Source organism: Nicotiana attenuata, chromosome 8 (genome assembly GCF_001879085.1).
Source record: "Nicotiana attenuata strain UT chromosome 8, NIATTr2, whole genome shotgun sequence".
In the NCBI taxonomy this organism is placed as follows: Eukaryota; Viridiplantae; Streptophyta; class Magnoliopsida; order Solanales; family Solanaceae; genus Nicotiana; species Nicotiana attenuata.
Window position 1 is genome coordinate 17076267 of NC_031996.1, and position 6642 is coordinate 17082908.

Here is a 6642-nt window from a genome sequence, read left to right on the forward strand (position 1 = left end):
TCCCATTTCATAATATCTCGTGGTCGGTGTGCCACACGATCCCATTTCTTTCAACACAATACACAAAATAATCCCGGCAAGGGAACAAGATAATATAATAAACTATCCGCACAAGGGAACAAGATAATATAATAAACTATCCCGGCAAGGGAGATCCAGCTATAACCAAACTTATTCAATTTCTACTTAACACAATTAAATCAATACTCAGTCTCAACAATTACTGGCTCAGTGTTAAAGATTTCCAACCAAGTCCTCATAGACAACAATTAAGAATTCGATAATTTAGCAATTTAGGACTCACGGTCATGCTCGACACCAGTGTATAGATACTCGTCACTATGCCTATAAACCGTACTCGACAAATTGCAATTAGCAACTAAGATTCTACTCCTATTCCCTCAAGCCAAAGTTACACCAAACACTTACCTCGAATGCTCCAAACTCAACTCAAGCCTCTAGTATAGCTTTACCCCTCGAATTCACCACCAAACCGCTCGAATCTAGTCACAAATTACTTGAATATATCAACAAATGCTAATTGAATCAATTTGGATGCGTGAAAATGAATTTCCCAAAGTTTTACTCAAAATTCCCAAAATGCCCCCGGGCCCACGTGGTCAAAATCCAAGGTTCGAACCAAAACCCGGTTACCCATTCCCCCACGAGTTCATATCTATGATTTGTTTTGAAATCGGACCTCAAATTGAGGTCCAACTCCCCAATTTGAAGAAAACCTAGGTTCTACCCAAAATCCCCATTTTCACCCATGAAAATCCTTGATTTTAAGATGAAAACATGATAAATGACGTAAATGATTGAAGGGATTAAGTAAAAATTGACTTACAAATGATTTGGGGAAGAAAGTTTTCTTAGAAAATCGCCTATGGAGTGTTTGAGTTGAAAGAATGAAGAAATGAGGGTTAAAATTCGTCTAAGTATGAAAAATTGCAGGCCTCAGATGCGGGAAATGCGAACATGGGTTCGCAATTGCGAACCCAGCTGGCGTGGGAATTGCGAAAATAGTTTGGGAATTGCGAACATGGGAATTGCGAAGAAAGTTTGGGAAATGCGAACAGGCTTGGGAATTGCGAAAAATGTTTGGGAAATGCGAACCTGGGAATTGCGATGAAAGTTTGGGAAATGCAAACAGGCTTGGGAATTGCGAAAAATGTTTGGGAAATGCGAACCTGGGAATTGCGAAGAAAGTTTGGGAAATGCGAACAATCCTGGTAATTGCGAAAAATATTTGGGAAATGCGAAACCTGTAGGTCTGATCGTGGCGCGTCGAACGAGAACCTTAGGTTAAGGAAGGTGGTATGGCATTTTGATGGTACTATCGAACCGTTATGTCAGTTCGGAACTGAACTATCGCGTCTGTTTGCAACGTCATGAATGCCCTTTACGCATTGTTGAGGCCCATGTTTCCTAGGTACCATATTATTTCCCGTGCCTCATCAGTTTTTGATTGGCGGCTCTTGGGTTTCTCGCCCGGGACATTCATGTTCCTATAAATAGGGGTAAAACACCATTCCACCGCCATATTTCCGATTCATCTAAAGAGATTTACAAACCTTTACCTTCTTCAACATTCCCAACTTCTGAGTTCATTCTCTCGTCAGTCAGAACTTGACGCCACCGTCTTCCCTCCTACTTCCTCTTACTCATTTATTCTGATCAATCGAAACAAATGGCTAGCACTTTTTCCCGTGCTGACAGACTTGCAGTTTCGGTGCCAGAAAATGATGCTCCTGCTCTCGGGGGAGTGGAGGTGGCGGAGGATGAAGGGGTTCCAGCAGCGGCCGAAATATTGCCCCGTCTGGGAAAGTTATGGACTAATTTCAACAACCCTGCCAGAGAGGAACCGGATCCTGTTCCCTCTATTATGGATGAAGCGGCGATTGTGGAGCTTAAGACCAAATGTGGGATACCGAACCATGTTGAGATGTTGCTAGCGGCGGGAGATGATATTGTACATTTGGACTCCAGGATACTACTCTTTCTATGCATACCCTTTTGTTGTCGGGTATACGCTTCCTCTCCCTTCCTTGGTGGTAGACTTCTACCGTTTCTACGAAGTGTGCCCGGCTCAGCTTTCGTTGTACGTATATAAGTTGTTCCTCATGGTGCTCAAGTTCGCGGAGCTTGCCGGTCGAGAGGTCACTTTGGGACATATGCTCAATATTTTTGCTCCTCAACTTATGCGAGGCACGATGATCCACATACGCCACCGAGGAACATATAGTCTAGTGGTGAAGATGGAAGACAAAGCCAATCGTCGTTTCTGGGAAAACTACTTTTATGTGCGGACCTTGTGACGGACTCCGCAACGTTCCCTGAGAGGTGGAACTTCGCACGTAAGTTTTCCTATTTTACTTTGTACCTCTTGTAGTAGTGGTGGTCGACCGTATTTCTTTGGGCAGTGTTGTTAAATCGTTTTCACTTTTGCAGCCGAGAGATTACCTCCCACACCAACCTCTCACACCTGTTGACGATATCCGCGAATGGGTGAATGCCATCCTTCCCCATACGGTGGGGGTTCCCGAATGGGCGTCCTTCTACGAGAAATACGGGCGTAAGCCTCTCACTGGTAAGTTTGTTCGCCGCAACTTCCCCGTTCTTTGCCTCGTAACTCGAACTTATAGATCACAAGACCGTTCTTTTTTTTGCTAACAGGGAGAGTGCGAAGGGTAAGGGCCCCTCCGCTCGCGTTCCGTCGACCGCCGTCTTTCGCCCGGCCCGCGTCGAGGTCTGCTGCCCGCCCACGTCAAGGGAGGCTCAATCTATACCTATGGTCGAGGCCGTATGCATGGAAATTGTTCCTCATCCTGAAGTTCCGACTTTCTGTTGTCCGCTCAACGGGTGAATCTTCCCGTGCTAACAGCGAAGAGGGTCCGTCGAAGAGACGGCGGGTGGAATCCGAAGTGGCCCCTTCTGTCGAAGCTTCTTCGGGGCAACCTTCCCTTGGTGATGCCTGAAATTGGCGGTGACACCATCTCGGTCGTAGAGGTGAGCCAGTTGGCAGAGGCCAACCCGACGGTAGAGGCTTCGATAGTTGGAAACGATCAACGGACTATTGCGACAGGAAGTCGGGATCCCGTGGCCACTGTTGCTGACTTGGGCGGGCCTTCGTCATCCGGACCGAATCGAACTAATTGCTAGAATTGAAGAAAGTAAATCTTAGCTAAAGATAATTAATCCCAGATCTAGATATGCAGGATAGAGAAAAAATAAAGAAGAAGAATAGTCATGGATAATATTTCTTCATACATAATTATACATCAATCATATGTAATACGCTTACATCTATGATCGACTCGTTCATGACCGATTCGTATCATGAACATGGGAGAAATAGTAAAAGAGTGAAAGGAGTTATGTTTACGGACGTCTGAAAAATCCTCTTGCAATTTCATATATATATGCGGAAAGAATCTGCTAGCTATACAAGAATATAGAAAGAGGAAATTAAAAGAATTTCAAAGGAAAAATCCAAATAATTAGTCGTTCATAATTACCGCATTCACGAAGAGTTGGCAAATGATTCCCTAAAGGGAATCGGTCTTCTGAACCACAATATTTAGCCAAAAATTAGGTAAAGATATGGCTATCTTTCTGTATAACTACTCCGAAGTAGTATTTGCCGTGGATGGCTTCTGTCGACTATCAAGCTGCATAAACGGTCACGATTAGGTACTGAAGGGCAAAAAAATCGAACGTATTTTACTGGTATTCGAGAATAAAGGGGAAAGAAATAAACGAATTAAAAGCTTGTAAGGAAAACAAGAACACAAAATTATAAATCAAAATCACTCACCAAAAAAGAGCAAGTAAATGGAGAGGGAAATTAAAACCAGACAAAGTTGCTTTAGATTGCATAGAAGAAGAAATTTAGGTGTTGTCTTTAATAAACACGTGGAAAGATACTCAGACACGTATTTAGCACTGAAGAAGGTGGGCTACAGCCTTTTTATTGACAAAATCAAATTTCCTCTTTCAACCTCTTTATTCTTCTAAGTTTTGAATAATCATTGTTGTATGTCAAACTACTTTTACTTATATGTGAAAATATTGGATATGCCTAAGGTACCACATATGTGGAGTTTTGCACGCTTCTGTGGTAAAGGCAAACCAACGACCTTAGGATTGTACGAAGAAATATTTATATGTTTAAAATATATATATATAAGATTAGATATATATATAATTTACACGATGTTAGGTGCCATGCTCCTTTTCCTACATACTTTTTGTATTAATTTACGAGTAAATGTCCCTCTAATCCTTACCAAGAATAATTGAATAGGGTTGTTTCAATTCTTTTATAGATGAATGAAGATTTTCCTAGGTCTCAACTAGTTATATGTTTTAAAATACGTATGTTCTTTACCAGTATCTTTTGATGATTTCATATCAATATTTAAGAGCAATAAATTAATGTGAATATACATCTTAATTAGTTACGATTAGATAAGATAGATCCATAATCTACTATTGATTTATACAAGCAAGTAGTGATAGTAAGGTTCTTTTTTTTTTCCTTTTCACTTTAATTTTGTTCATGTAAATGCTCAAGTGCATATTAAGGCTCCAATAAAGAGTACGTTTTCTAGAGTTTAGAACTACTAACGTTTAGTTGGTTGACGCCCACATGAACAAGATTTCTTGGACCAATAATTAAGATACTTTCTTATACTTTCAACTAAGGGTGTGTAACGGGTGGGGGCCGGTCCAGGTTGGGAAAAAAGGAAGCCGGTCGGTTTCCAATCCGGGCCAGTTACGGGTTAGTCTAAACCGGGCTTAGAGGGTCCGGGTCCATCCGGATAAAAAATGAACGTTAAAATATCATGGTATAGCCAGTTTTCACACTGGTCAATGAAAAATAGCCAGCGTTTATCAAGTCAATGAAAAATAGCCACTATTTTGCTGCAACAGGGACCGGTCCAGTATAATATATGGGAGTTCTGGTGCATTTGTGTACGAACTCCAGCATATTATGCTGGACCGGTATACTTTGCTAACTCCTGTAAAATTTGCGGGAGACTGGAGCACCAGTGCTCCAAACTCCAGTATATTATACTGGACAATTATACTTGCTGGAACTCCCGTAAAATTTGCGGGAGTTCCAGCATAATTATGCTTGAACTCCCGTAAAATTTGCAGGAGTTCTAACATAGTTATCCTGGAACTCCCGTAAAATTTACGGGAGTTCAAGCATACTTATGCTGGAACTCCCATAAAATTTGCGAGCGTATTTTTCCGGATTTTGAACAGTGTTTTCGCTCAGATTTAAAGTGGGTAAATTTCGATGACTTTTGAAACTTGGCTATTTTTCAACGACCAGTGGTAAATCTGGCTATTTTTGAATTTCTCCCAAAATGAACCGTAAGGGTTTGTCCAAGGGGCCGGGCCGGGTTAGTGTTATTTTTTTCTTTTTTTGTATTTTGTATAACTATTGTAATTTATATTAATATAAAGTAAAAATATAAAGAATACAATGAAGATGGAAAAAGAATTGTGCACTTATAAATTGCAAGTGCTTTTTTATTTCAAAATTCAAACTTACAAATTGAAGTTTGCATTTAACAACAAGTAAATTAACGAAAAAAGAGTAAATTCAAAGGTTCTGCATTGCCTTAGTAAGTTCTTCATAATCAATATGAACTTCTTGGCCATCTTCTGGAGTGTTAAATTCATAAGGGTTACCATGTATTAACATATCTCCAAGTTCCTCGTCTTTTGGGCTATCAACATCTTCACGTCCCTGATTTCTTCGTTCTGATCTAATCCAATCTCTGAAACATACTAAAACTTCCAAAGCATTTGCTTCTCAATGAGTGACGGGTGTCTCCAAGGTGTTGTCTTGCTTGACTAAATGCACTCTCTGATGCAATAGTTGAAATTTGCACATTCAGCACGTCCTGAGCCATAGCGGAAAGAATAGGAAATTGTTTTTCATTCTCATGCTACCATCCCAACGATGAAAATTCCTTTATGCGAGGCTCTTTTTGCTTTTGCAAGTAGAATTGAAGTTCATCAATGTTCCTGCTACTGGTTTGAGTGTTAGAAAATGTAGAAAAAATATTGAAACCATCAAGGTTTTCATCATCATCCATAGTAGTAGAAGTGGTACAATGCATAGTGGGATTAATATTGCATACATTAAGAGCATCATCATCAAATATATTTGCATAATAATTATATAATTGTTGTAAATATCATTTAGCTTGTTCATACAAACATACATACATATACATACATATACATACATACATATACATACATACATATACATACATATACATACATACATATACATATACATATATATATATATATATATACATATATATATATGTGTTGGTCCAATCTCCATATAAGTATATAAAGCATTGATTAATTGGTGACAATCAGACATCTTAATAGAAGGATTTAAAACAACACCAGTTAAGTAAATCGGAGGAATTGAAAAGAAATATTTTTCGAATTATGCTTGCATTTTTTCAACAGCATCCTTATATTTTTCTTTCATTCTTAAATTCAGAGAATAGAAAAGAAATTTAGCTATATGTACTAAAGCCAAAGTAACAGTAGGGTAATATGCTCCAGAAAACTCAACAGTAGCTGTATAAAATTTATTAA

The 6642-nt window shown here is 39.4% G+C and overlaps 1 long non-coding RNA gene across 1 annotated transcript in view; it reads right to left on the reverse strand.

Moving 5' to 3' along the window:
• Positions 1 to 4000, reverse strand: part of LOC109230990 — a 9574-nt gene extending 5574 nt beyond the window's left edge. The window contains exons 1-2 of the long non-coding RNA XR_002068740.1: positions 3818 to 4000; positions 3519 to 3671 (exon numbers count right to left, since the gene is read on the reverse strand). This is a non-coding gene — a long non-coding RNA (uncharacterized LOC109230990). The remainder of the gene's footprint in view (positions 1 to 3518; positions 3672 to 3817) is intronic.